The following is an 11,669-nucleotide window of genomic DNA, read 5'->3' on the forward strand; positions in this document are numbered from 1 at the left end:
AATCGTGCCTAGTTCTGATTTGAAAGGAAGAGGATTCAAGGTTCAATTGATTGTTTATTTTTTAATTAAATACGCATACTATTAAAATTTGATCTAGCTAGACAGTGGGTATGTAATATGGGCGCTCATTATATTATTCTATTCTTGTGTGTTTTTGAAGTATTTCACAAACTAGAATAGTTGCAATCAGTTTGAAATACCTATAACAGAATTATCAAAAATGAAATTCACACAGCTGGTCACTGCACACCTAAAAATTTAGCTGTCTAACAGTGCCCTCTGCTGTTCCAAACAGGCTATGGCAAACAATTCACTGCAAAAATCAACAGTGAGAAGCCTGAGAAAGATCCCACACTTCCTATCCTTCCACTCTAGCAGGAAGCATTCTCGTGTTTTGGGGTCCAGAGAACATAGCAAATATTCTGACCACATACAATTTGTGGAAATTATTGTATAGAAGGGGTTTCTTCCAGGCAAGACAGGGAACTTGAGTAAAGCTGTGTGTGCAGGGCACATATCTGGAGAAAAGCCTGTCTCAGGCCCTCTGGGGGTCTGTGTGTTTCCACAAGAGAATACAAGGGTAGGGGTGGCAGAGGGGGACACTGAGTGAACATCAAGGCCAATTATCTGAGCTGCCAGTGGCCTGAGAGAAATCTGATCCAACTTCTTTATTTACAAATGAAGAGTTTGAGCCTCAAAGAAGAGTATCTCTCCCTGGGTCACCCAGTGACTTCAAGCCACATGACGAAATACACCCAGAGAAAGTGGGAAGAAGGCACATGGTAGTACTCTGTCCCTAATGAGCCCTCACCAACATCCCTGATTATGTCCATAATATTCCATGCTGCACTAGGCCCCCTTTGATATGCTCCTCCTCTTCACCATCTTCACCATCGCCCACCTCATGTGCCTGAGGGAGCTATAACGGAATTGTCCTCCCACATTAGCTAGAAACTCAGAACTGCTTTGGATTTTGCCCTAGAAGGAGAATCAGCCCACAGGAGAAGCAGCCAGACACAGTAGCCCACCAAGAGACTTGTCTCAGTGCATCGTTCTATTGCCGCCATAACAAATCCTGCAAATTTCAAGGCTTCAGACAACACAAATCTTACAGTTCTGGAGATAAATGTCTGAAGTGGGCCTCACAGGGCTAACATCAGGGCATCAGCAGCGTTGTATTCCTTCTGGAGACTCTAGGGGAGGATACGTTTCCTTGCCTTTTCCGGCTTCCAGAAGCTGCCCGGATTCCTTGGTTTATGGCCCCCTTCCTTCTTCAAAGCCAACAATCACATCACTCTAACCTCTGCTTCACATCTCCTTCTCTGATTCTGACTCCCCTGCCTCCCTCTTTTCCTTATAAGTATCTTTATTACACTAGACCTACCCAGATAATCCAGGATAATCTCCCCATCTCAATGTCAGCTGGTTAGCAAACGTAAATCTACCTGCAACCTTAATTCCCCTGTGCCTCGTAACATAACATATTCATAGGCTGTGAGGATGAGGATGTGGACATCTTGGGAGGAGGGGGGCATTATTCTGCCTAGCACACTCCGGAGAGAAACTGCAAGCTTCAACGCATGGTCTTTCCCTTAATCTTCCCTGACCCTCAATTCTCTCTCTCTCTCTCTCTCTCTCTCTCTCTCTCTCTCTCACACACACACACACACACACACAGAGTCTAATTTCAGAGCTCAGTGCTGCACCAGAGATGTGCATGAGTGCCATGAGGGGATAATTACCTCTGAGCCCAGGAGGCTTGAAGAAACAAGAGAGGAGATGGATTTTATGCAGGACCTTGAGAATGGATAGCATTTTGACAAGAGGAAAAAGAAGAAAGAGCATTCCAGTCAGAGATGGGAACATCCTTGGAATGTTCAGGAACAATTGGATGAGTCCTGAATATGCCATGGATGAAACGCTGGGAAATGAGGCTAAAAGAAGTTTGAATTGGGTTCTAAAAAGCCTTGAAGGCAATCCAAGTGGGTATCCTGACCTCGCCACCAGAAACCTGGCACAGGGAGTTCTTAAGCCACGGAGAAGACTGACCTACCAGCTGACTGACAGGAGTTTCGGGAAGGGCTTCCTCTTTTGTCCTTTGTAAACAAGCTCCCTGCCTCAGGACCCCTTAAGAACCCAAAACTAGGAGTGACAATTTTGGTCTCTTCCTACCTGAGCAGGACATGGCTAGGATAACTTCCCTGAGTTCCTTTCCCTCTGTGCCTGTATCTGTTATGGAGCTTGTCCCTTTCTTTGTTAATTACTTCTTCAGAACAGGAGATGCAATGCTGCCCAGAGAGGACAGAAGACAGGAGGGATCCAGAGTATGTGGCCTGGTTGGAGGATTTCTGGTCTCAGTTGCTACCTGGAATTCCATAAAGGGGATCAGAAGTTGCTTCATCCTTACTTTATCCCCAGGCCTTATTTCTCCCACCATTCTAACAGGACCATCATGAAATTTTGGCCCTTTCACAAATTTGCACCACTCTTTCAATCTTCAGGGCTCCCAGCAGCATTCCCACCTCACTTTGCCTCTCCTTCCCCTGCTAACAAGCTCCACACCATCCATTCCACAGGCCTCTTCCTTCATAAAGCTTCCCCAGATTATCCCCACTCTCCGAAATCTGAGGACTCCTCAGGGCTCCGGATGATTCCTTAGAACCTAAAAATATGGTTTGCAATAAATCAGCTAATGAGTTTGTTGAGGTCATGTACAACAGAAAGATGATAAGGTGAGCAAAGTCGGTTAGTCACTTTTCACAAATGAACCAGAACTACATTTCATGAGTTGAGTGCATTCAATCATGGAAATCTAATGCAGGAAGGGAAGATTGTAAAGACAGGAGTGGAGAAACCAAAGCAGCCAAGGCACTAGAGGAGGTATAAATGAAATATCTATGTCAGAGTGTTAGGAATTCAAAGCCAAGGTCAGGGTCAAGGGAAGGAGCATACTTGAACTAAGAATTTCATAAATGAAGCTAATTTAGGTAATAAATTAGGTCCATGGGTGTCCAAAGCAGTCGAGATGAAATTTAGCAGAATTGGTCAAAGAATTGGGAAGCTCCAGGAAATGAAAATTATCTAGGGGTGCCTGGGTGGTTCAGTCAGTTAAGCATCTGCCTTCAGCTTGGGTCAGGATCCCAGGGTCTTGGGATCAGCTCCGCATTGGGCTCCCTGCTTAGTGGGAAGCCTGCTTCTCCCTCTTCCACTCCCCCTGCTTGTGTTCCCTTGCTCTCTTTTTTGTATCTTTACACCCTTGCTGGCCTTTCCAAGATCAATTGAGCTTTAGGCTGCTGTTTCTATTTTTCTCCTGGTGTTTTCAAGAATCTAGATATCAGTTAGTATTTGATTCCACTGACTAAAACAGAAACACTAAAATAAGAGAAGCTTAAGAATATGTATTCTCTGGCTAAAAGTAACAAGTCAGGAAACGACAGATGTTGGCGGGGATGCGGAGAAGGGGAACCCTCCTACACTGTTGGTGGGAATGCAAGCTGGTAGAAAACAGTATGGAGGCTCCTCAAAAAGTTGAAAATAGAGCTACCCTACAACCCAGCAATTGCACTACTGGGTATTTACCCCAAAGATACAAATGTAGTGATCCGAAGGGGCATCTGCACCCCAATGTTTATAGCAGCAATGTCCACAGTAGCCAAACTGTGGAAAGAGCCCAGATGTCCATCAACAGATGAATGGATAAAGATGTGGGAAATATATATATACAATGGAATACTACTCAGCCATCAAAAAAAAATGAAATCTTGCCATTTGCAACAACGTGGATGGAGCTAGAGGGTGTTCTGCCAAGTGAAATAAGTCAATCAGAGAGACAATTATCATATGATCTCACTGATATGTGGAATTTAAGAAACAAAACAGAGGATCATAGGGGAAGAGAGGAAAAAATGAAACAAGATGAAATCAGAGAGGGAAACAAACCATAAGAGACTCTTAAGCATAGGAAACAAACTGAGGGTTGCTGGAGCAGAGGGGGGTGGGAGGAATGGGGTAACTGGGTGATGAACATTAAGGAGGGCATGTGATGTAATGAGCACTGGGTGTTATATATAAGACTGATGAATCACAGGCCTATACCTCTGAAACCAAATACATTATATGCTAATTAATTGAATTTAAATGTTAAAAATTTTTTTAAAAATTAAATTCATGCAAACCAAAAAAAAAAAAAAAAGACAGTGGCAAAGATTAAATGGTTAATGTCTGCAAACAAAGATTATTTTGCTCAAAAAAAAAAAAGAATATGTATTCTCTCATGTAAAAGAAGTCTGAGGGAAGGCAATACAGAGCTGAGGTGGAGGCTCCACGGTCTCAGGAACCCAGGCTCCTGCTCTCCTTCTGCTGCACCATTCCCAGAGTAATTTCCGTTCTCAGAGTTATAAAGTGGTTGCTAGGGTTCCACCATCATGTCCAAGCTCCATGCAGGAAGAAGAAAAGAAGAAAGGTTATTGGACAACTGAATGCCAAAAATCGACATTCTATTAGCTATGACATTTAATTTTTTAACAAAGCTATTTAAACAGGCATTTCTCTGCAAATATCAACAACTAAACACTATGATCTCTCCTCAAAATAAGATATGTATCATTTCTTTAATTTTCTGTCTTTCCCAACCATCCCTCCATAACAGTGAAGTATTAGTTCCATATTATGATCAATTATTGTACTGTATACTCTTTTATTAGAGATCAATTTTTAAATTGTATGAAATATAATATTAACAATAATTGTTATTAAATTTAACTGTAAATTATAATTAGTGCTTACCAACTATTATAGTAATCTACACCATCTTCTTTTTTAATTTTTAATCTGTTGAGAGTAATTTTTTCAATGGTATATGAGCGGCCCTGTTATTTTGTACCTAATTCTTCTCTGACATTTTCTTCCTACAGAAGTTCCATTTCCCAATTCTTTCTCCTCAAAACCAAGTAGCCTCTGCTTCCTTGTCCACTGGCATCTAATCTTAACCATGAGTCTTGGGCCATTACAGTTGGCTTTCCTTTGCTTGTGATTTTTTTCTGGAAACTTGTAAATTATTATCCTTACCCCTAAAATTCAGATTCCAGCAATTTCACCTACCCATTCCCTTTTGCCCTCGGTAGGAGGTTTTGATCAGAATTATTAATTCTTCACTTCTGGAATTTTTCTCCTCCTTCTTCTTATTCTGATTTATTCTTCTAACCTCCTCTTAAGCTTATCCGATCTCCTGGATCTGTCCTTCTTGACTCTCATCTGTATCGTCCTAATTCCCAGCTCCTTGTCTTTTTGGTCTATGCTATGGGACTCTACCGAACCATGATTTCCAATTCAGTGATTCATTTTAGTCATGTCTTCCAATTATTTGGAACTTTCTTTTGATAAGTGATTTTTTGATTTATAAAAACTTTTTGGGGAATCCTGGGTGGCTCAGTCGGTTAAGTGTCTGCCTTTGTCTCAGGTCCTGGGATTGAGCTTCCCCCAAGTAGGGCTCTCTGCTCAGCAGGGAGTCCGCTCCTCCCTCTCCCACGCCCCCGCTTGTGCTCTCTCTCTCAGTCAAATAAATAGAAAAAATCTTTTTTTAAAAAAAGAACTTTTTGTCTCTGTTTGGCCGTTGATTTATAAATATAATATTCATAATATTTATGAATTATAACATAAAATTTTCTGAAGATAATAATTATAATTGTTTAAAGTTTGTTTGTTTCATCCCTAACTGGTTATCTCATTTATTCTTCTTGACCCTTCTTCTTTATGATGTTAATTTCCCTCAAATGTTTGCTAGCTTTACTTCAAGTGAGGTGCTAAGTTGACTTTATAGATACTCGGCATTGGATCCTCAGCTTTTGTAAGGAGGACTGTCTCTCCCTGGAGCTAACCAAGTGTAGTCCTTGCATCAGTGGGATGATGGAATTACCGAGCGTGTGCCGATGGAGAGCTAGCAGGCCACCTGGCAATAATTTGGCTCTCAGGGACTGGCTTTGGTATATCTTGTTGCCTACAGCACAGTTCTTCTTTTTCTTTTTCTGTGACCCTTTTGGAAACCCAATCGTGCTCCACCTCTCTGACCTCACACAACAGCCGATCCTTTCCCACTGGCTCCCAGAGCAAACCCTTAAACCAGCCACTCGATAAACCAACAAGGGGAAGGAGAAGTGACCTGGCTGTGCCAGGGAGAGTTATTTGCTTAATTACACCTGGAATCACCCTGTGGCCCATCCCTCCTCCCTGACTTTCTGATTCTGAATTAAAAATCCCCCCAGATCCCTCTGGGAAGACGGCTTTCCTTCCTGCAGCTGCTCCCTCCACATCTCTTATAGGGTTGTTCTTACATCTACTCAACTCTGCTTTTTCCATCACTTGATCCCATATGCCTTCCCTTTTTTAATTAAAGAAATAATAAATGTTTATTTATGCAATAAATTTTATTGAATAGATCCAATATACCTGTCATGTTTTTAGGTACTACAGAGGCAGCAATAAACAAGATCAAAATTGCTGTCCTTGTGGAGCTCACTTCATTGCAATAAGTCAACACTGCAGAGATAGGAAAAGGTCATAAACCCTCATTCCGCCCCCCAACATTCTCTAGTCCCAGTCCCACATGTAAGTAGTTTTATAAGTATTCTTCCACATCTTTCTCTGAGATCATATAAAAAAATATACGGCTGTTTTGTTTCAAATGTAAAATCTCACTCGGTGTACCATCTATGACTTGTTTTTTTTTCCACTTAATAATTCGGTATAAACATCCTTCCAGATCCACTTCATTCTTTTAACATCTGAATAATATTCTGTATTGAAATTGCACCACACTCTATACAAATATCCCCCTACTGATAGACACATTGGTATACTGTTGGTGAGGTTTCAGCTTACTTTTCCTTTTCTTTAATTGAATGCATGTATGTATTTTGCTATAAGCCTATGATACATATCCTTGTCCATACATTTTGTGTACAAATGCTTTTGTTTCTGTAGAATTATTCCCATAATTCAGAATGCTGGGACAAATGATAGATGTATTTTTAATTTTAATAGGTATTTTCAGATTCATCTCCAAAGGGGTATGGCAAGCCATGTTCTGAGAGGACATGAGGGTCTGTCTCCTCATATACTTGACAGTGCACAATGGTATCTATTTTTTAATTTTTGCCAATAAGATGGTGGAAAATAGTTCCTCGCTGATGCTTTAATTTTCATTTATCTAAGGAGGTAGAGAAGATTTCTATATTCTTACTGGTATTTCCCTTCAACAGATTTCCTCTTCATAATCTTGGCCCATTTTAGGATTGGTGTTATTTTTCACTTTTTGTCATCTTACAGAAATTCTCTTTATAAGATGGATAGCAGCCCTCTGAATATCACATGTATAACAAAAACATACTTTCTGATCTGTCTCCTATCTTTTCACATGTGTAGTATCTTTTGACATACACAGCTTCTAAATTTATGCATAATCACGAATGCTCGTTTCTTTTCTAGTTTCTCTTGTTTCTCTCCCTTTCGTGAGAAGGTATTTTCCATCCCCCTAAGGTATTTTCATATTCTCTTAAATATTCATCTATTGCTTTCTTTTATTTTTTAGGTTTTTAGACCATGTGGAATATACTTTATACATCAGATGAGGTAGGAAACGATGTTCTCTTAGTTGAAGTCAATTATAGTTGAATCATTTGTTATGTGATTATTTCACTCACTGAATTCCAGCTAGAGTTTGTCCATTTATTACTCTCTTTAGGTTTTGTGCATCAGGCCTTGCCCGGTCACTCAAGGAGGGTGGTTTTCTCAACAGAAGACATGACAGCCTTCCGTACTGCGGGGAATTGAGGCACTAGTAATCCGTGTTTTTAGCTCACTGCATCATTTTACTCAAATTATCACAAGTAGTAATATGGGGGAAAGTGCAGCTGGAGAGCAGGGAAGGCATCAAGAGATCAGGTGGTTTGGGCACTTAGTTGCTATGATAACAGTGGTATCTTATAAAAATCACAGTCACCTGATTTCTTCATACAGTGCTAGGATGTGTACTTAGAAGAGTAAGGGGAGGAGAGAGAGGTGTTGAATCTGCAATTGGAAACACACATGGAGAACCAGAGGCCTTCATGGCAACTTTGAAGGAGTCTCCCATTTCCTGTACTCACAGGGAAAATGTGGCTGAGGACCACAGTGAGAGTTTCATTGGAAAGCTTTCAAAGTCACAACACCAATTAAAATTTCAACCCCTCTAGGTTTCTTATGCTAAAGCTAGGGCACCGGCAAGGAAGAAGGGGGATCTTGAAATAGGGATATTTGGGTAGACATTGTTAAAGCCAAGAAGTGAATTTTCAGACTCCCCTGAATCTCCTTGCCAAGAAGGAGCCGCTTACCACTCTGGTCTTAGTTCATGGTTTACAGGACTTTTCGCCCCTTGGAGAATTCTTTGACTTCTTACAAGCTCAAGAATGCAATTTTAAAAATATGTTCTATGCGGGTTCCACTTGTTTTGTAGTGAAAAGAATGTTCAGAACACGTACTCCATGATATGCTCCTCTGTTCTTCCTTGAGCATAATCTAGTCCCCCATGAGTACCCTGAAAACACTCTTATCAAGATGATCAATCACCTTGTGATTGATTAATCCTCACTTTGTCTTTCTTGACCCATCAGCAGCACATGACATAGTTCATCACAACCTCCTTGAAACACTAGGTGCTCGAGGCTTTTAGGACCCTACTCTTGGTTCTCCTGCTCCCTTACTGGTCACTGTTGCCCTGTCTCCTTTATTGATTCCCTCCATCTTCCTGACCTCATTTTCTTCTCTCTCTGCCTCTGTGTTCAAGGTAATCTCATCCAGTCTCTTGGCTTTAAATATTATCCTGCCCAGAAATATGGAAATGTTCCTTGAACTCCAACCTTATACATCAAACTGCCTGTTTGAAATCTCCACCAAGATGTCTAATGGGCCTCTCAAAATAGCGAAGATAGCTCTCATGGTTTCCAACACTAGCCTCACTAACTGGGTTCCCTCAAAAGTCTTTCGCAACTCAGTCCATAGCAACTGCCATTCTTGGAGCTGCTCAGGCCAAAAACTTGGCATCATCTTCCACTCCCCCCACCACCACCCTCTCAATCTCTGTCTCTCACCAACAAGCAATTTTCCAGCAAATCCCTTCAGATTTACCTTCAAAATAGTGTAGAATCCAACCATCCTCCATTACCACCTAGTATAAGCCAACATTCTCTCTCCCCTGGATGACGGCAATAGCCTCCTAACTGTGCAGTAGAGGATGCTAACTGCCACCCAATATCCATCCTCCCCTTCTTCCTCAGGGACAAAAACCTGGACAATACGTGCAACAGATAAACTACATTTCCCAGCCTCCCTTACAGTTGGGTGGTCATGTGGCTCAGTTCTGGCTGGTGTAATAAAATCAGACATGCTGCTGAAACCCCTTGCTGTGTGCTGCATGAAGCCTTATGAGAAGAGATCTAGAGCTAGTCCTTCCTCTCCCTTGCTCCCATGCTGCCTCCCGAGTGCCCAGGGGCTGCCACTTCAGCATTCATGGTAGAACAAGAAGCACCCTGGAGGCTGGAAGCCAGGAGGAAGAGTGAAGCAAAAATAGGGAAGTGTGAGTGAGTGCTGGATGACCACGTGGAGCTACCTTGCCAGCTCTAAGCTGTGTACCTCTGTATTTCTTTACTAGGAAGACATAAACCTATCTTGGGTTTTCTATAACATGCAGTAGCCTAACTGATAAACTAGTCTCTGCTTCCCCAGTCTATTCTCCACGCAGCCAAAAGGATCCTTTTTAAAATGTAAGTTAGACGATATCACTCTTCCGCTCAATTTTCTCCTTTCCTTGTGGCTTTCCTAGTCACTCCGAGTAAACACTGAAGTCTTTGCGAGGGTCTGCAAGACCCCAGATGATCTGCACCCCCACACTTGGAATCCATTTCCCACTAATACCCTTCCTGCTCCCTCCACTTCTGCCACATGGTTTTCTTGCCAGTCCCTGAGATGCCAGGATGGTCCAGCCTCAGGGTCTCTGCCTGTCATGCTCTTCTCTCGGATATCTGCCACCCTCACTTCCTGCAGCTCAAATGTCCCTTGTCAATGAGATCTTCTCTGACCACCCCACCCCCAGTGTAGAGTTCTCTATTACCTATCTCCATCTCAAGAACGGTCACCTCCTGGAATCTTATGTGTATTCGTTTTTATTCTGTGCCCTCCTCCCCCTCAAGGAAGATATAAGCTCATGACTACAAGGACCTTTTTTCTGTTTTGATCACTAGTCTTTCTCAGTCAGGGCCCAACTTGGAAAACAATTAAATCTGATCATTTAACACAGAGGGAATTTAAAGTCTGGAATAGTTACACAGGTGTGAAGGAGGTTGAGAAGCCATGCCCAGAACCACGAAAGGGGAAGAAGAAGACCGGCACCCAAGGGAGGACAGTGAGGAGCTTGCAGCTAAGGCCACAGCCCTGGGGCACCGAGAGGCAGGCCAGGTGGGGAGCTGCACAGAAAGCCCTTGGAAGAGCCACCCACCCTCACGTTTCCACGTGGAACGTCAGCAGAGCTGTTTAGCTTCCTCCACAGGGAGGGTCTCTCCCCAGTCTGCAGGGGTCCTGCTAAAAGGGCTACACTCACAGCCTTAGCTCCAGGCCACACAGACACGACGCACCTCACAGGTACATGTGCTCACTTCTCAGCGCTCAACCGGCCCTTCCCAACTGGAAGAGAAGTGGACTCCATTTCAACCCCACCCAGCCAGGGCAAATGACTTATGGCCTTCCTCACTCACCCAGTCTATACTTCCTTATCGAGCAGGGGAGCATCTCCCGGAAACCTCGGACCATTCCCTCCTGGGGGCAGAGAAACAGGGCTGCACCCCATGCCAACCCCAACTTCTCACCTCCAGCCAGATAAAGCCCCCTGCCTTTGGTAGGTTATCTGCCGATACCTGATTTCATCCTCATTCCCCCAGATCTTGGGAAACCTTTCTGAGCCGCGGCCAGTGCAAACCAGGCTTCTCTCCATGAACTCAACCATGAAGAGAAGGGAGTTTTTCAGGACAGTCTTTGTATTGTCTCTTTATCCCTCTCTTTCAGAGTCTCTCGCTCTAGACAGCTCTCTCTTTACTTTCTGTCTCCAAAACCTCTCCCTCTCCTTCCTGGTCCCTTCCGCTCTTTCTTTGCATGTGTCTCCATCTCTTCATGTGTCTCGGCCCACCCACCCATGCCAGGCCCCGCTCTTCCCCCTCTCTTGACTCATTCAAACATGCCCTGCTCTGAGCATGTACCCTCAGTTCCCAGGGACCCAGACAGGGCTCAGACTCCTTTGCCAAAAGGGCCCTCCTTCAGTTGCCTTTCTCCCTCTCCCTCTCACTTGGCCCCAAATCCACCGAGCCACCTCTTGCTGCCTGAGGGCATTTACTTTGCTCCTTGGCAGGTGTTTGCCAGGGTTCCATGCCAACTTCAGTTTGCTGTTTACTTTGGCATTGCTCTTGCCCTGCAGTACACTCTCCAAAGGTCATAGTGAAAGCACACTGGGGAGGGGGAGTGGGCAGTGGTGGAGACATGGACCCTGTAAGAGAAGATTTTTTCCAAGTTACCTGGGGCTCCTATCTCCCCTCAGTAAGCTACCCACACAGGTCCAAGCTCTAAGCTTGGAATGTCACTTGTGACACTTG

The sequence above is a fragment of the Mirounga leonina genome, unplaced genomic scaffold (assembly GCF_011800145.1).
Source record: "Mirounga leonina isolate KUSES-001 unplaced genomic scaffold, KU_Mleo_1.0 Mir_126, whole genome shotgun sequence".
Classification (NCBI taxonomy): domain Eukaryota; kingdom Metazoa; phylum Chordata; class Mammalia; order Carnivora; family Phocidae; genus Mirounga; species Mirounga leonina.